The following is an 18392-nucleotide window of genomic DNA, read 5'->3' as shown; positions in this document are numbered from 1 at the left end:
ACAAGGAGAAGGCTGAGGTACTCAACAAGTGTTGGTCTCAATTTTTACTGCCAGTCGCTATTTCCACATCTCTCAGGTTATTGGACTGGTGGACTTGATTCTAAGCCATAGTAGCAGGACAGCTTTCAGACCACTTGAGGAACCTGAGCATGCAAGACCATGCGACCCACCCAGAGGCATGTCAGGGCCCTGAGAGAACTGGCAGCTGTAGTTGCTAAGGTGCTTCTACCATCATATTTGAGAAATCAAGGCAACCAGCTGAAGTCTCCAGACACTGTGTTGTATTGACTCCAATACTCTTGGTCTTTTTTGTAAATCTTAGAGCTCTGAGTCAATTTCTGCAGAGGATTCCCAATGCAGTTTCAAAAATGGAATCTTTGTTATTGGTCCTCATGTTGATCTTGGATATTTCCATTTTCTGCACTCCTATATTTTCAAAACATTTGTAATGACTGAAAAGAAAGCTGAGATGAGGCATTATGCTCTTTCCAGTGATATAAATGGACCAGTATTCTTTTCAGACAAATATATTTTTGCTGTGTCTAAGCACATGTGCATACCTTTGTTTGATTTATGTGTCCAGGTTTTGGCAATGGGGCAGCCACAGGGCTGTCCTGTGACAATGGCCCGGGTGCTGCCCTGTCCCGCTTTCTTCCAACTGGCACCACTTCAGGATGTACTCCCTGCTGAGAGAAGAGGCTGGGACAGCACCTTTAGAAATGGGAATTTCTGGGGTTTTTTTGTTTCTTTTGTTTCTTTTGTTATTTTTAAAGTTACTAAAAACCTTCACCCTGTTTTTTTCATGTGTTGGGTTTGGGGTTTTTTTCAGTTTTGAGTGGGTTTTTTTGGTGGCTTTTTTGGGGGCTTTTTTGTCTCTTTGGGGATTATTGGTTGGGTTTTTTTGTGTGTTTGTTTGGTCTGCTTTTTTTGTTTGTTTGTTTGTTTGTTTTTTTTCTTACGATTTTGTAGAGTTTTTTAAGCAAATTGATTGGAAAACTGAATAGTTTTCCACTCTGGTCTCCTGGATTTACCTGAGACTCTTCCTAGGCATCTCCCTGATCCTTTTTGCAATGAGTCTCACATCATTCTCCTGAAGAAACTGTCTGCTTATGGTTTGGATGGGTGGGCTTTTTGCAATGAGTCTCTGTCTTGGTTTGAAAGACAGGTATGGTCTAAAGAAAGGCAAGAGCCCCCTTCCTGAGATGCAGAATGCAACCCCCTCCCTTTTAATTATTTTAGATCCAAATCAGACGCTTTCAGGAAGGAGATGTGGGGATAAGAATAACAGTTCTTTGCTGATATCTAACAAGGCAGGAAATCAGCAACAACTATAAAAATTGACAACAGACCATAACAATATGACTCAGTTCCAGTCCCTTTTGGCCGCAGGCCGTCTCCCTGTGCTCAGTTATTGGTGCTGTGGGGGCAGGGCAGGTCCCGCGCAGTTGAAGAGGGCTGCGGCCCAGGGGTGAGAGGGATGGGGAAAGTGACTCCCTCCTCACGGTGTCGGTCGTGGTGCTCAGCAGAGTGTCCGGAAGTAGTAGGGTGAGGTGGGAGAGCAGCAGAGGGATGTCCAACGGCAAGGAGCGGGGATCTCAGCGCTGGGGTGGCAGGGGAGATGCCAGATAGGAGCAGGGGGCGTCGACTCCCTCCACGAGCCAAACGAGAGAGTTTTCCAGCCCACTCCGGACCCCCGTCCGGCCTTTCCTTTTTCCCGTTTCACCCCCAGCCCTCCCTCCACCCACCTCCCTGAGAGAGAACATTAATTTAAGGTGTACCAATTAGCATAACAATGGGAGAAATTCCACAGAAAGAAAAGGGAAGCATGCAACCCCCAACAATGGAGTACACCACAGCGAAGGTGTGTGAAAGGGCACTGCCCCAGCTTTTGCCCTGGCGTGCAACGGCTGTGTGCTACTTTTCCAAGCAGCAAGAGCACTGAGAAGTGAAAGCGATTGTGAAGGAGCTCTTTGGCTGCTCGTGTGCTCTTCACTGCACTGCGCTCCCAAGCCCGTTGCCCTGCGGCTTCCTTCTTGGCCTTCTGCTGTCCGGACAAAGCTGAACTCCAGCGGCCACTTTCAGCTCTGCCCAACAGCTTGTTCTCAGTTCTGCGGGCAAGCACACCCTGATGCCTTGGCTCCGAGTGCAAAGTCCCTAACGAGCTCACACTCAGTGCAATGCACCCAGAAAGACGCTCTCGCTCGTCTTTCAAGGAGCGATTCCTAACAGCAGAAACAGCAGAAGCACAAACTGGATGACGAGTAGGGACAATGTAGAACATGTCCCTTTGCTGGCACATTTTCATCTGAGATATGTCCCTCCAGGTCCTCGGTCCATGCCAAGCTCTATGTGCTGTGAGCGCTGCTACAGGCAGCTGAGAAGGACCGTGGAGCTAGCAGCGAGTTCGGAGAGCGCTGAGCACGTAGTCAAGGAGCGAGAAGTGCCCCTGCAATGCGGTGCTAATAGCAGCTTCCTCGCGGCAAGGGCGAGCTCCTGCCACCGGACATTCTCGTCCTGGTAACAGATCTCTGTGAAGGGCGTAGGCGAAAAGCTTTCTTTTTCCATTCGAACTGCGAGAGTGGCAGACTGTTGCAGGGAGCTCTGAGAACAAAGGTGCACGCCCTAGGCGGGCTTGGGCATAAGAAGCGTTCTCGAGCGTTTGGCTGCCGGCACACTGCTGGCTGTGTGGCGCCGCTTCAGCGGCTTCTGGCTGCCGGGGAGTGAAAGCAGCACCAGACATGGGTGAGGGCGGTGATCGAAGCCGCACGAGTACCCTGCTTGTGTGCTCCACTGTTGGAGTCAGTAAGTCAGGAGTTTCTCTGAATCCTTCAGGGAGAGATCAGAATGCAGGGATTGAGTTGAAACCTTTGGATGGATTGAAGTATATTAGGCCTCTTACTTATAAGGCAGAGGTGTAGACTTAAGCTATAACATAAGAGAAAGAAAATAAGTAAGTAAACGGAATGAGTTTTAACTCCTTTTAGTGAGCAAAAGGTCTTAGATGCCTAAGAAGTAGTACATGTTCTAGGGAAGGTTGAAAAACATGCTAGTGTTTTCTTAGAGGCTCCAAGAACTTAGCTTTAGACATAATAGAGTTAGAGTTAAGAATATTGCTTACATTTTTCATTTAGAACAAGATAGGCCATGAACGTAATTTATACGTACCTTAGCATGTTAAGAAATTAGAATTCTAATAGGTTAAGAAGTACTGGTCCGAGTCTGGTCCGATTCTATTTCTTAGTATGCTCGTAAGTTTCTATAAAAGAAGAGGCTTGGAAAGAGACATTGCTTTTAGCCATTGCTTTTATGGCACAGCTTTTGCTCTGCTTTGGTTTTCGCCGCTGAAATCAAGACCCAAGAAGATAGGAGCTGCCCGGCTCCTCCGGCCCTGCTGGGACCATGGGGAGCTTCTGCTTCTGTTTGGGACTTTGAGCTAGAACCTGCAATGGACTTTGTTAGCTTTGACTCTGCATTTGAGACTGATGTGGTTCTGCAATAAATAACTTTACATCTACTATTAGCCGATTTGCTTTTTACATAAAAGAAGAAGGAGCCTGACAGTGTGGGTGCACAAGAGGCACCCGGAGGTCCCCTGCAACCTCACATTTGGTGCCCCGTGTTTGGTGCCATGCTTTTGCTTCGCTGTGCAAGGCTTTATATCTACTGTTGGGCCTCCCTGGAACCCTCATTTGAGTGTGGCAAGAAGAAGGCTGGACACCCCACCGGTTGCTGAGAGGAGCAAGCACCCCTAAAAGCTGGACGAAGGGGACTGTGTCTGGACCTTCTCATCGCCTGTCTTATATTGAGGTGAGCTTTGGGGTGAAGAGTAGTGCCATTTAGAATTAGTGAAATGCGAAATAATATGCCAAAAGAGCAGAAATATGTCTTTGATTACTTAAAATTCTTGTTAAGAAAGCATGGTTTTAACGTTTCTGAAAAAAAGTTGAAAGAGCTTTTAGTATATGCTCATAGTGTGTTTCCTGATATAGATCTTGATTCTGCCTTAAGTGCTTCTTATTGGGATCAGATAGGAGTTAAGCTTTTTGAAGATGTTACTCGAGGTGATAAGACAGCCCCGTTGCTGTTACCAACTTGGAAGTATGTTAGTGATTCTCTGTTAATGCATAATCTTGTCGATACAGAGGTTTCCTCTCCCTTCTGTGATGCCCTTGCGAGCCTTTGAGGGAAATTCTGGTACCGAGGCCCCCCCACCGCGATCTCGGGCAGCCACCCCACCGCGGTCTCCTGCAGCTAGGGAGGATGGCCCTGACCGTGATCTCGGGGTCTCGCCGTCGTGATTGTTACACCGTGAGCCCTGTTTTACTAGCGCGGGACCTGGTTCTGTCCCACCGGCCCCCGAACGGAGTTTCGAGGGCGAAAGAGCTGCGGATCCTGTACCGGGTTCCGGTGTCGGGGATTCGGGTGATTGTCAGTTTCCCTCCCCTCCGCGGTTGAGTCGAGCGGCAGCGCCAGCTTTGGCTGCGCTGGAAGCACGGCGCGATTTTTACGGCATGACTTCCGGTGCTAGGTACCTGCCGTGCCGGCCGCTTCCTTTAACGGTAGCTGCCCCGCCGTTTTTTCTACCTTGCACCGGGACGATGCGGGCTTTGCTGCATTTTACGCGCCTTTTCCACAAATGACTCAGTCAGCTTTCATACCTTATGCCGCGAGTTTGGATTCGGGAGCGCATTCGGTGGGTTTTCCATCTCTGCATACTTATCGGGACCGCGCAGAAGTTTTCGAACAAGGGCTGCCGCATGACGTCAGTCCTTTGCGTCGGGCAGCCATAACGTCTTCTGCGCCTGCGCGTCCCCAACCCGCCCCACGTTGCTGTGTTCATTGTGCACCTACGGAGGCGGAGCCGCCAGTTCCCGCCCCCCGTCGGGTTTCTCGCCCAGCTTCGGAGGCGGAGTCGCCAATTCCCGCCCCCCGTCGGGTTTCTCGCCCACCCTCGGAGGCGGAATTGCCGGTCCCCGCCCCCAGCCCGACCGGCAATGTGATCGGGAGATCGGGATCCCCCCTCCCCCCCCCGCGTAGCCGCGGGGCTGCGGTTTCTGTGCCTGCATGGGACAACCCTCCTTCTGTGTCCATAGATGAAGCAGAGTTGGCAAAGAAGAGGGGGAATTGGAGGGAGGAGGGGCAGGACGGCGTGATTGAGGGTGAGAGGGAAGATCAGTGGGCTGTTGAGAAAAAGAGAGGAGTTGATTGTCCCGTTCCAGGGAGATCAGAGGTTCCAACATCAAAGCCAGAAAACTCAAACGGGGAAAGAAGTTCGTCTGTTTTTAAGCCTGAGGATTCCCAGTCAAAGACTCCACAGCATGTTTCTGTAAATTGGACAGCAATGAGGCACCAAGCAATTAAAGAGAAAGATTTTCATTAAGCTACTGAACCGTTATTAGCTCTGCCTGTTAGATACGGCAGAGGAGGAGCGAACCCTAGATGGGAACCAATAGATCATCAAGACGTTAAGGAGCTGAGGAAGGTATTGAAGGAGGATGGATTGGGCTCACCATATTTTAGGCAATTATTGAGAGGAATGTTTAACAGTGTGGATTTGACACCGCATGATTGCCGTTGTATTGCTGGAGCATTGTTGACGGAATCGCAATTAATTTTGTGGGAAGGAAGGTGGAAAAGGTTTTTAAATCAATTAATTGAAGGATATGCTGGGGGTCCCAATGCTCAGTTTACACTGGCATATTTAGCAGGAGAAGCCCCACATGATAGAACTGAAGACCAGGCAGTAGATTTGCCTAGAGCAGTGCTCAGTGATATTAAGAGGGCTGCCTGCAAAGCCTTGCTTCTGACTCAGCCAGGGGGGAACCCAGAGGGAGATTTTGTGCAAATTAAACAAGGGCCAACAGAACCCTATGCAACATTTGTTGACCGCCTATCACAGGCCCTGGACAGGCAATGTGAAGATGATAGAATCCGTACACTGATGCTTCAAACTCTTGCTTTCATGAATGCTAATAGTGAGTGTAAAAAAAGTTATTCAAAGCCTGCCAGATTCTAACCCCGATCTCTCACGGATGCTAGAGGCTTGCAGTAAGATTGGCACTCCCCAACATATAGCTACTCTTCAAGCAGATACTATGGGAGAGAAGATTGGGGAAAAACTTAAAGAGAATAATGATTACCTTGCAAAGGCTCTTGATAATCTTAGTTCAGCACTTTTGCAAAATAATAAGTTTCAGAAAGATGGTGCTTCTAAAGGATCATGTTATAGATGTGGAAAATCAGGACATTTGATAAAGAATTGCCCAGAGCCAGCAGAGAGCAAAAAGTCAACTGGTCGTTGCCCAAGATGCAGAAAGGGGAAGCATCAAGCTAGCCAATGCCGTTCTAAATATGATATTGAAGGGAATCTGTTGACGGGAAACGGGAGAGTGAGGGGGCCCCACCGCGTGCCGAAACAAATAGTGGCTTTCCAGCAGCCAGGAGGCTTCCCTGGGGCAGGATACATGAATTATCCGGCCCCATCATACCCTGGGTGGCCAGTCAGTTACCCAACGATCCCACCCTTTTACCCCCAGGGGCACAATGCAAGCTGGCAACTTCCAAATTAACCTGCTTTTTACAGAATTGTCATGCAGTTGTTTCTACAGGAGTGACAGGAACTTCACAAAGGAGACAAGATTTTCTAATTATAGGTAAAGAAAGGAATCGTATTTTGGGACTTGTGGTTTTTCCGACTATTGTTTCAGCAAATTGTCATGAAGAATTGACAGTTTTAGTTCAAGCCTGGTGCCTTCCACTTGCCATTCCAGCAGGAACTCCAATAGCTACAGCTGTTGCTTTGCCACCTAATCTAGAGGAGCAGCTTGTTGAAGGTCAACAGATGTCAACTGGGAACATGAATATAGCTTCTCATGTTTTTTGGGTGGAACATATAGGCCACAACCGACCAAAACTGACTTGCAGCCTAACTCATAATAACAAAACTATTGAAATTACAGGTCTCCTGGACACTGGTGCTGATGTTACAGTGATTTCTTATTTGCTTTGGCCAAAGGACTGGACTTTAATTACTCCTTTAGATCCTATTACAGGTATCGGAGGGGCCACTGTTTGTCAACGAAATGAATACGTGATCACAGTCAGAGGACCAGCGGGGAAGACAGCAGCCATCTGTCCCTTTGTGGTGCAAAGACCCATCACAGCCTGGGGAAGGGACCTGCTGTCTCAGTGGGGAGCAAGGCTGGAAGTGGATTTTTGTGAAAAGCCATGACAGCATTTATCACTCCAAAATTATCCTGGAAAACTAATAATCCTGTATGGGTGAGTCAATGACCTTTGGAGGAAGAGAAATTGAGTGCTCTTAAAGAACTGATTAGAGAACAACTACGAAAAGGCCACATTAGAGTGACGAACAGTCCGTGGAATTCACCAGTGTTTGTCATTCGCAAGAAAGCATCTGGTGCCTGGAGGCTGCTTCAAGACCTCAGGAAGATCAATGAAGTAATAGAAGACATGGGACCACTACAACCGGGTCTCCCTTCGCTCTCAATGATCCCGAGAGACTGGCCTCTTGTTATTATTGACTTAAAAGACTGTTTTTTCAATATCCCACTCCATCCAGATGACGCTCCATGGTTTGCTTTTTCTATTGCAAGTATCAACAGACAAGAACCCCTGCAAAGATACCACTGGGTGGTTCTGCCACAGGGAATGAAGAACTCTCCTACTATATGTCAATGGTTTGTGGCTCAGGCTTTGGCCCCTGTGCGGCAAAAGCATCCTCGAGCAATGATTTTACATTACATGGACAATTTACTTATTTCAGCTTCGACTCAAAAGGAAGTAAAAGAGGTTTGTGATGCCGTTGTTGCAGCAGTTCAGGAAGCAGGACTTGAAATCTCCACTGAAAAAATACAAGAAGTTTCACCATGGAAGTATTTAGGGTGGAGAATGACAGAGCATTCCATCAAGCCTCAGAAAATTCAGCTCCAAACTAAGGTCAACAACTTACAAGATCTGCAGCAACTTTTGGGGGAAATCAACTGGATCAGAGTTACTTTAGGGATTACCAATGATGAACTTGCTCCGGTTTTTGACTTGCTTAGAGGGAATTGTGACATCACTTCTCCGAGATCTTTGACACCTGAAGCTCAGAAAGCCCTTGAAAAGGTCACTGAAGCCCTTCAATCTAGACAAGCTCATCGATGTGTGCATTCATTGCCTTATTTTCTTGCAATTTGGGGGGGAAACAAACAGTTATATGGACTGATATTTCAGTGGGACGTTCTGAAAGGGGACCCTTTGTTGATAATAGAATGGGGTTTTTTATCTTCTAGGTCTCCCAAGACAATTTTTACCACGATGGAAATGTTGGCTCAGATTGTAATTAGAGCCAGGGAAAGGTTAATGGCCATTGCAGGTCGGGATTTTACCATAATCTACTTGCCTTTGAGGAGAGAGTATTTTGATTGGGCATTGCAAAAGTCAGAGGATTTGCAGATTGTGTTGTTAAATTTTTCGGGTATTTGTTCTCTACATTTCCCAAGTCACAAGTTATTGCAAGCAAAATTAAATTTTAGGGAAAAGCCCATTTTAAGTCAAGTGCCTCTGGAAGCTATTAGTGTTTACTGATGGTTCAGGGAGAACCCATGTCTTGGTTTAATTTTGACTTTCCCGGCCAACGCACCAAATTAATGTCTTGAGTTTGAGTTGCCAATTTGAATAAACTTATTTTTCTTGTTGTGAGACAGAATCAGGAGCAAAAGAGCAAGGCAGGCCTAAAACTTGAGAGAGTATAAAAGAAAATTTATTAACTACACAAACAAAAAGAAAGGGGGAAAAAAAATTTCAGAATAAGATTTTTTTTTAGATCACTCCTTCCCTCCCTCTCCCAATCTTCATAACAACAAAACAAACATATAACAAATACTTCGGTCAGTGCCCAATTTAGTCTTTCTCAGTTCACTCCTGGAGAGAGAAGCTTCTTCTTGTTGAAGTTGTAGGGATTTTTCCCACAAGGAAAAAAACAGTTCTCTTGTGGTTTTATCTTTCACGATTTGCATCTGCCCGGGAACCTGCAACCGTGACGCTCCCCCAACTCTACAGCCGTCCCAAAGTTGTAGATGTGGGCCATGTCTGCTCCATGGGGTATTACTTTTAAGAATGAAATGTTCGCCAGCAAAGATTCTCTCTGTCTCCTTTCTCTCTGCTCTGCTTCATCTTCAGAAAACCAAAATCCCCTTCTTTTCTCAGGACAGAAATTCTCAACACAGGTGCTTTTTGTCAAATCATCTATTAAATGGAACATTTCCATCCCCCCATGTCTCTTTCCATGGTTTATAGGAATATTCAGTACATCAGTTCATTCCTACAATTTCACAAAAAGATTTTCAGCCGTTTCAGCATCTTCTCATTCTCCTTCCATCTTAAAAACTTAGCTCTTACATCACTGACTTCAGAAATCTTCTTATTCCCTTTCATATTCAAAGGAAAGGCTGGAGGCTTTGCAAATCTTATCTGAGCACTAAAGAGTTAAGGTTTAACACAACTACAAGAGTTGGGCCAGGCTCAGGCCGCGCTGGGGGGGCGGCTGAGGTGTTAATCAGACTTTCTGGGGCTGGGCTGCAGCCCCACACTGCTCATGGCCACCCAGGCAGGCCCGGCCCGTCGGCAGCAGCAAGAGTCGGCCTCCCCTCCCACGCCAGAGCCGCAGGCCCGTGGAGGAGGAAGCCGTGAAGGTCTTACACAACTTTTTCTCCCCCCGGCCATCGGGTCCCCTTGTTGGCAAACAGGGCCCAAGCGGCCTACCGAGCCTCCCCCCCCCCCCGCAGGGGGGAGGGGGAAGCTCGGGTTGATGTTACCTGCTCAGCCGCCGGAAAGACAAGGAGGCTAAGTTCCGGATTACCTCCTTCAAAATGTGTGTGCACGGAGCGAACTAACTTTCTCTAATTGGCTGTTGCAGGTATCCCAACCCTCACAGAGGAAATTCCCTTAGGAAGAATCTCTTCTGAGTTTCTTCTTCCTAAGTCAACCTATCACAACCCATAAGTCAGTTATTACGTGGCAAAACGAAAAAACTAAAGAATGGGAGTCAGATATTCAGTCAGTGGAAGGTTCACATCAAGTTGTGGAGTTAGCAGCTGTAGTTAGAAGGTTTCAACTTTTTCCAGAGCCTTTTAATTTGATCACAGATTCTGCATATGTAGCAAATATAGTAAAAAGAATAGAGGGATCAATTCTAAAAGATGTCAATAATGATGATTTATATCGATACCTTGCATGTCTTTATACTATCTTGCAAAATAGAACTAATCCATATTTTGTTTCCAATATTAGGGCTCATTCTTCACTTCCAGGATTTCTGGCAGAAGGGAATGCTAGGGCTGATGAGCTGACAGTGGCTGCTGTTAATACTTTGCCCAACATTTTTGAGCAAGCAAAATTGAGTCATGCCTTCTTTCACCAAAATGCTCAAGCACTTGTGTGGACCTTTCACCTTTCTAAAGATCAGGCAAAGGCAATTATAAGTGCCTGTCCTGACTGTCAATTGGTGCAACCTCCTGTCTCCACAGGAGCAGTCAATCCACGAGGGTTACACAGCCTTGAATTGTGGCAAACAGATGTTACTAAGTACCCATCATTTGGGAAGTTTAAAAACATCCATGTGTCAGTGGACACTTTTTCAGGTGCAGTTTATGCCTCCCTTCATACAGGGGAGACAGCTAACCAGGTGTGTCAACATTTTTTGCAAGCTTTTGCTTCATTGGGTGTGCCTCAGGAGATAAAAACTGACAATGGCCCAGCATATAAGGCCAAAAGATTGTCTGATTTTTTGATGGATTGGGGTGTTCGACATGTTTTAGGTATCGCTCATTCTTCCACGGGTCAAGCAATTGTTGAAAGAATGCATCGCTCTTTAAAACGTATCTTAGATCAGCAGAAAGGAGGATTGGCACAAGCCACACCGCAAATGAGATTGAGTAAAGCTTTCTATGTTTATAATTTTTTAATAGCTCTCCTACAGAGCCTGACCCACGGATTTTTAGGCATTTCTATAACAATACACGGGCAAAATGGAAAGAAAATCCTCCAGTTTTGATCAAAAATTAAGAAACTGGGAAAATTGAAGGCCCATTTCCTTTAATAACTTGGGGCAAGGGTTTTGCTTGTATTTCCACAGATTCAGTACCCAGGTGGATTCCAGCTAAGAACGTGAAACCTTTCCAAGAGCAAGAAAGCACTACCCACTCCTCCAGTGAAGAAGCGGGCACACAAACGTGAACTGTTAAAGATCTTTACGTACACCTGATATCTCATGCTTTATCTAAAGAAGACTGTGTGCTCTGTTCTTTTTTTTTTTTTTTTTAAAGAGGGGGAATCAGTAGTATTGTAGAATTTTGTTTTGTATTAGTTTAGGGAAATATGGGTTTTCATTTTATGCTGTGCTTTTATTGCTTTGCTTTGTTTACTATTAGTAGTACAGATTTGCCAATTAGCCAGACTAAGACGAATGTTTGGGTGACATTAGTTAATGTGACCGGTCTGGATACTATATGTCTCTCCAACACAACCCCGGAGAAGCCATTTTCAACTTGTTTAGTTGGTGTGACTGTGGATGTTTGGCCAATTCCAATAGAAGTTGATAGAGCTATACGAGGACCTTTGGCAGGAACGCCAAAATGGGACCTTCAAACCCCTGTTAGTACGTGGGAGTGGTGGGTTCCCCATCTTCCTGAAACAATTTCAGAACCACAAGAATTGGACATTTTTGGTTCTGTGAAAATGAACTTTTGTGCTGTGTTTAACTACACAGAAGAAAATCGAGCTTTAGTTAAAGATGTTTCTCCCCATCATGTTATTTATAAAAATCAAACTTTTTGGTGTAATCAGACTTTTTTGGTCAAAACGACGTTTAATAATGTTACTTATCAGTTGCCACGAGGGATGTTTTTTATTTGTGGGGACAGAGTTTGGCCTGCCATCCCGGCACACATCAAAGGTGGACCATGTAGTATTGGAAAACTTACTTTGCTAGCACCCAAAATGAAGAGGTCTATGAAGTATAGAGTGAGGAGATTTACCCATCTTTACAAACCAGACTGCAAGGATGATTTTACACCTTGGAGTCTTGGGAAGAGACTTCCATCGTCTCTTCTTTTGCCACAACTTAGTTCGGCAGTGGCATTGAAGCAATTAGATCGATTGGGGTGCTGGTTGAGTAAAGAGACCAATGCTACTTCCCTTGCAATGAGTGATATGTTAACGGATGTCAGCAGTAATAGACATGCAACTTTGTAAAATAGAGCTGCAATTGATTTCCTTTTGTTAGCACATGGCCATGGATGTGAAGATTTTGACGGAATGTATTGCATGAATTTATCTGATCATTCAGAATCCATTCATAAAAGAATACAACGGCTTAGGGAAGGTGTGGCAAAGATCAAAATTGATGATGGAACTTGGTTAGATGATTTGTTTAATGGATTAGACCTGAAATCATGGGCAAAGAAGCTTTTAAAAATGGGTTTATATGTTTTAGTTATTATAATAGTGGTACTAAATATGGTGCCCCGTTTTTTCCGAGGTATTCGACGGATAATTGAAAGATCTGTTGAGGGGATCTTTATGGTCCAAAGAGGAGGGGGAGATGTTGGAGTCAGTAAGGCAGGCGTTTCTCTGAATCCTTCAGGGAGACATCAGAATGCAGGGATTGAGTTGAATCCTTTGGATGGATTGAAGTATATTAGGCCTCTTATAAGGCAGAGGTGTAGATTTAAGCTATAAAATAAGAGAAAGAAAATAAGTAAGTAAATAGAATAAGTTTTAACTGCTTTTAGTGAGCAAAAGGTCTTAGATGCCTAAGAAGTAGTACATGTTCTAGTGAAGGTTGAATAACATGCTAGTGTTTTCTTAGAGGTTCCAAGAACTTAGCTTTAGACATAATAGAGTTAGAGTTAAGAATATTGCTTACATTTTTCAGTTAGAACAAGATAGGCCATGAACGTAATTTATACGTAGCTTAGCATGTTAAGAAATTAGAATTCTAATAGGTTAAGAAGTAGTGGTCCAAGTCTGGTCCAATTCTACGTCTTAGTTTGCTCGTAAGTTTCTATAAAAGAAGAGGCTTGGAAAGAGACATTCTTTTAGCCATTGCTTTTATGCCACAGCTTTTGCTCTGCTTTGGTTTTCGCCGCTGAAATCAAGACCCAAGAAGATAGGAGCTGCCCGGCTCCTCCTGCCCTGCTGGGACCACGGGGAACATCTGCTTCTGTTTGGGATTGAGCTAGAACCTGGAATGGACTTTGTTAGCTTTGACTCTGCATTTGAGACTGATGTGGTTCTGCAATAAATAACTTTACATCTACTATTAGCCGCTTTGCTTTTTACATAAAAGAAGAAGTAGTCTGAGAGTGTGGGTGCACAAGAGGCACCCGGAGGTCCCCAGAAACCTCACACACCACGTTACAGGCTACTAGGAGAGGAAGGTGGCTGCCTCTCGCTTGCCTTCCCAAGTGCCCTTAGCAGTTGGAAGGAGCAAGCTGAAGCACTGCTGCTTGTGCTGCTCCTTGGTTCCCTTGCAGCCCTCTGTGGAATCATTGGTGGTCACTTCTAGAAGCCGAGTTGCAGAGAGCACCACGGTAAATGCCGCGGAGAAGGGAAATACAGAGTGCAGCGAGGAGCTGAACGTGGCTTACGTGCAATAAGTAGAAGGTGAGCCTAGGCACTGCATCTCCAATCTGGCCCCCTCTGCTCTGGTAGCAACTTTTGCAAGTCGGCAAAGGGAGCTGTGAGTATGTAGAATGGAGAGCAGCGAGACTCCGTGTGTTATGCCCCCTTTCAGGGCTGCTGACAGAGGGCTACTTTAAGAACGCCTTCTTCTTCCTCGCGTCCTTCTCGCTTTGCTCTAGCTGCATGGAGAACACCACAGTGATGGTGTGAGGAAGGGCACTGCCCCAGCTTTTGGGCTGGCCTGCCTGTGCTGCGCCTTTAGCTGCACACCTGAACAATGGCATTTCTTACCCACAAGGTAAAAAAGGTGTTAGTGTAGCCTCATTACTGGCAAGTGCCTAGGCATTAAGTGGAGAGACCACGTATGAGGGAGTCTTTAGAGGTTTCCTCCCCCATGGCGCAGGTGTATTCTTATTCTCGTGCTGAACTGAAAAGTCTGGGCATGGCAATTCTGGACTGCGTTGTGCAGAGACGAACAAAAATGTGGGGCTATGATCCTCTGTTCCAGATGTATGCTTCCGGGTCTGCAGGCCGCCATGAGCCTGCAGCAGCCGCAGAGGACACTGTGGATTGTGGATGAGTCTGTGCTGTCCCCCCTCCCCCCCGGTTGGTCGGACAGCGGCAGGAATGGCGTCCGATCCGCATCGCCTGAGGGCTCCATGGGGGCCAGGGAGAGAGCCGGGAGTGACACCGAGCGACACCGGAAGTGATATCCGTAGGTCCTGGAAGGCCTGCGGTGACGTCGAATTTCAGGGGTAGGAGGCTGCTAAGCTGCTTTGAAAGCTGGAGCTCCTCTGCTCTAGGACAGACTGGGAGAGCTGTGGGTGTCCAATGTGGAGAACAGAAGGCTCCAGGGAGACATTCGAGCCCCTTGCAGTGCCTGCTGGGGCTCCAACATAGCTGGGGAGGGACTTTGGAAAAGGGTCTGGACTCGCAGGACAAGGGGGAATAGCTTCAAACTGCCAGAGGGCTGGGGTAGATGGGATATGGGAAAGGAATTCTTCCTTGTGTGGGTGCTGAGACCTGGCACATGTTGCTCAAAGAGGCTGTGTGGGAGCCCCATGGCAGGAAGTGTCCAGGGCCAGGCTGGAGCGGACATGGAGCAACCTGGACTAATGGAAAAGTGTCCCTGCCCATGTCAGGATGTGGGAAGAAGATAATCTATCTCTAGGTCGCGTCGAGTCCAAAGGATTCTGGGATTCTGGAATTCATGGAAGGCCCTTTTCCAAGTGAAGTCTTGTATCTCTTGGCTCCCAGCTTGTAGTTGCCAGTTCTTCTGGAAGCAGGCCTCGCCAAGCAGCTGTGATGAGCCATGGGTTCTCAATAGGACGAGTGTGATATATTTGCAGAGAGGAAGGCTGCAGACAGATCTTCAAGGCCCAGGTAAAACAAGCAAAGGATTGAATAAAAGCCAAAGGTTGGTTGTGTTAGTCAGTTTGCTGGCTGTTGAAATGGCCCCAGGTCATTTTCAACATTTCTAATTTGGATTTGTTTGAGTAAAAAATGAATGTGTTACCTCCAGCGTAGGCTCTCCAATGCATCTCCATGTGCTCCCATCTGCTTGTTGTATATCAGGTTCTATTAACTGAAGACAGAATCATAACACAGTAGTAAAACATATAGAGGTGTAGTTAGCCAGCTTCAGGAGTTTTCAGCTCTGCTGTTGACTTTTCTGGTAACTGTAAGCAAGGCAACACAATCCAGTTACTCCACTTTTCCTCTCTGACGAAAAGATGATTTTTTTTCTCATTGTGAAAATAGCCTTGAATGAAGAGAGTTATGCATGTGACATGTAGGATTCATTATTTTACCTTTCTCTTCTGCTGTCTTTCACATACTAGTTTTTTTAATTTTTTTTTGTTGCTGTTCTCCATTCAGTAGGTTTGAAAGAATTCTAATTGTTGAGATGATGGTTCTTTGAAGGCTCACTTAGCCCACCTTTTGGGTGAAGGAAAGAAGACAGACAAGGTCCTCTAAGAAGAGTAAAAAGCATACTTTAAAGACACATTCAGAGATGTCTCCTGAAGCCATGCAATTACCGTGTAATCAGCAGAAATGTGTTGGAAAAACACCCATCAGTGACTTCACAAGAAAGCCACACTCAAGACAGGTAAAGAACAGAAGCATAAAACCCCAAAGGTATGAAATGGACAGATTTTCATTGGGAATGAGCAACTCCTGAATTCTTGGTTCTAGAACTAGGGGCTTGTAATAAATAGACTGTCTCCTTGCCAAAAGTAAATTTGGTGTAACGAACTGCTCACTGCCCGTTGAAGTGCACGGCTAGTAGACTAATATTTGCCATGGCAGGCATATTGTATGGCTTTCCTGTTAAAAAGAAATTGGTTTTGCTCATAGCAATCTAGATATGTACCCAGTCTGACACCGATTTTTTAGGCTATATTTCCTAGTAAATGGCTTCCATGATGATGCAGTAAGTTTATGTCATGAACAGGAATGAAGTGATTGCATGCATCCTTTTTGACCCCAAGCCAGCTGCTGAATAATGAGACAGAGACTCTCACTGACGCCAAGGCAAGGAGTGCCCAAGCTTTTGGGAAAAGCACTGGGCAGATAAAGCCTATTTCCACATTTCTTGCTAGCGTCTCCTTCAAAGTTCATGGGTTTGTTCATCTTTTAGAGCTGTTCTAGATGTCTTTGTAGTTTACATGTACTAAATGTAGCAGGTATTGCTTTCATGCCGTCCTAATAGATTTGAAGTTGGGATCTACTCAGGCTTCAATGTCTCAGAAGAAGCAACGTTGATTCTTTGAATTCTGTCCTTGAACATGAAAATGATACTTATGTAGTTAATGAATTAATTAAATCGAATTCACTTGAATGGAAAAACCGTCTTGTTAATGTAGATTTTAACTTGGGAAATTGATCTTTGAGTTCTACTTTTCATTGTTGTTGCTTTTCTGTATTCTTTGATTGCACAGATAGCAGATGTACTGACCAAGTATTCTGTGAAACTGGAGGAAATGTCCTTCCTCTTGGCAGCTGATGTTCACAAGCTCATTAACGCTAAGGCCATGGTAAATGTTTTACCTGGGGCAAGATAGCAGTCTGAATATTCCTAGAATGTCTTCCTTTCCCCATATTAAATTCATTTTTTCTGCCTATCAATAACTGAAATATAGAAGAAATTTCTACTTGGCAGGGTATTGGTTATCATTTGTGTTCTTTTCTCGCCTCATTTTCTGTAGAAGAGACAATTTTTTGTTTGTTTTTGCATGTCGTATGCTGCTTCTACTTCTGGTTTTATTTTTTAATGCAGAATATAAACAGAGCACTGCTGGATAATGAGAGGGCAACTGCCAAGCTACTCTTGAATCGAATGAAATCAGAGCTTGAGAAAGAAAAATGGCATCAACTGAAATGGCAAGGGAGAGTCAAAGGCTGGAGGCTCATGCAAAAGAAGTGTGTAGTTCAGAGTTTCAGGTCAGAAATGTGGCAGTCTTCTTTTGGACAATGAGCAACACAAAGTGGCTAGTGTTCACTTTTGGTTTCTATCAAAGTAATACTTGATCATTTTTTCTTTCTACGTGATATCACGTATGACATCGCATATATCATGTGATTCCATTCAACATATCTACTTTCTGTCCTGCAGAGAATTTATGGCAAGTGAAGAAATACAGAATCCCCCAACTGTGAATATGGAAAATTTGGTAAAGGAGCAGATGGTACTCAGTGAACAGAGACTGAAGGCTTTGCAATTTATCGGGTATGGCAAAAGAGGGTATAGCATAAAGGAAAACAATTGTTGCTGGAGTTAATGAAGGACTTGGCTACAAAATGCACTTTGCTTCCTGTCAATGTGTGATTGCTAAATGCAGCAGTAAGGCACGGTCTACATCTATTTCTGTACAGCTCTTTTGAATGGAGAAAATGCATTCTTGATTTTCAGTGCCCCAGCTACACTTAATAGGTGGCGATCAAACTCTAAAAATGGAGGAATGCAGAAGTAAATCTTGAGACATAGTAGAAATGGGCAAAGATGGGTGGAGAGCTAGAAGTTGGTGCTTTTGTCAAGGCATTTTTTCTCCATGGCGTGGGAATTTTTTTGATTAATAAATTAAGAGAGGAGTCTGGATAGAAATCTAACGTTGCAACCTTTGAATATCCATCCTGAACACAAGAAGCATTGGTGTGGGTGCAATGCATTACGATCTTTACAGGGAGGTTTTTTACGGTGGATGTAGGAACAAGGTAGATGACAGTTAGTTTGTTATCGGGCAGTAAACAGTTGGCCTTGAACAACAACAATCTCAGGTTTATTTTCATTGCCAAGATGGCTGTAAACAAAAGAAAGCCCAGTAGTATGGATATTCTGATTCATAATTTTATATTTGAAGTACTGACTGGTTTGTATTTTAGGATACCTGACTCTTGTTTCCTACTTTGATAGCACCTTCTTGCCTCCAACACATGCCAAATCTGATAGAAACGAATGGTGCTGAACTCTGGAGAATTGAAACAAAAGTCTAGGTCGGTCGGGAAATCCTGAGATCAGTCTGGAATTCAAGCAATATTTTCTTTTCTCCCGGGCAACGATGAGGCAGACAGTTGCTTTGAGAGTGCATGTTTGCTCTATTCTTTGTTCCGTGTGTTCCCACATACCTTCTCAGTTGCTTGGAGGTGGCAGTAAGAGCCAAAGAAGCTGCCTGTGGCATGGCTTTCCTTTGGCCAGTAGAAAC

At 45.1% G+C, this 18392-nt stretch overlaps 1 long non-coding RNA gene across 1 annotated transcript; it reads right to left on the bottom strand.

Moving 5' to 3' along the window:
• Positions 1-1268: 1268 nt before the first annotated feature.
• LOC148220097 (uncharacterized) lies at positions 1269-4812 on the bottom strand. Its single transcript, XR_015799023.1, has 2 exons — positions 3166-4812; positions 1269-2925 (listed from the first exon to the last, which is right to left on the bottom strand). It is a non-coding gene; the product is annotated as an uncharacterized LOC148220097 (long non-coding RNA).
• Between the last annotated feature and the right edge of the window lie 13580 nt (positions 4813-18392).

The sequence above is a fragment of the Sturnus vulgaris genome, chromosome W (genome assembly GCF_052056855.1).
Source record: "Sturnus vulgaris isolate bStuVul1 chromosome W, bStuVul1.hap1, whole genome shotgun sequence".
In the NCBI taxonomy this organism is placed as follows: domain Eukaryota; kingdom Metazoa; phylum Chordata; class Aves; order Passeriformes; family Sturnidae; genus Sturnus; species Sturnus vulgaris.
The sequence above is the reverse complement of the archived record's forward strand: the minus strand, read 5'-3'. Positions and strand labels throughout refer to the sequence as shown.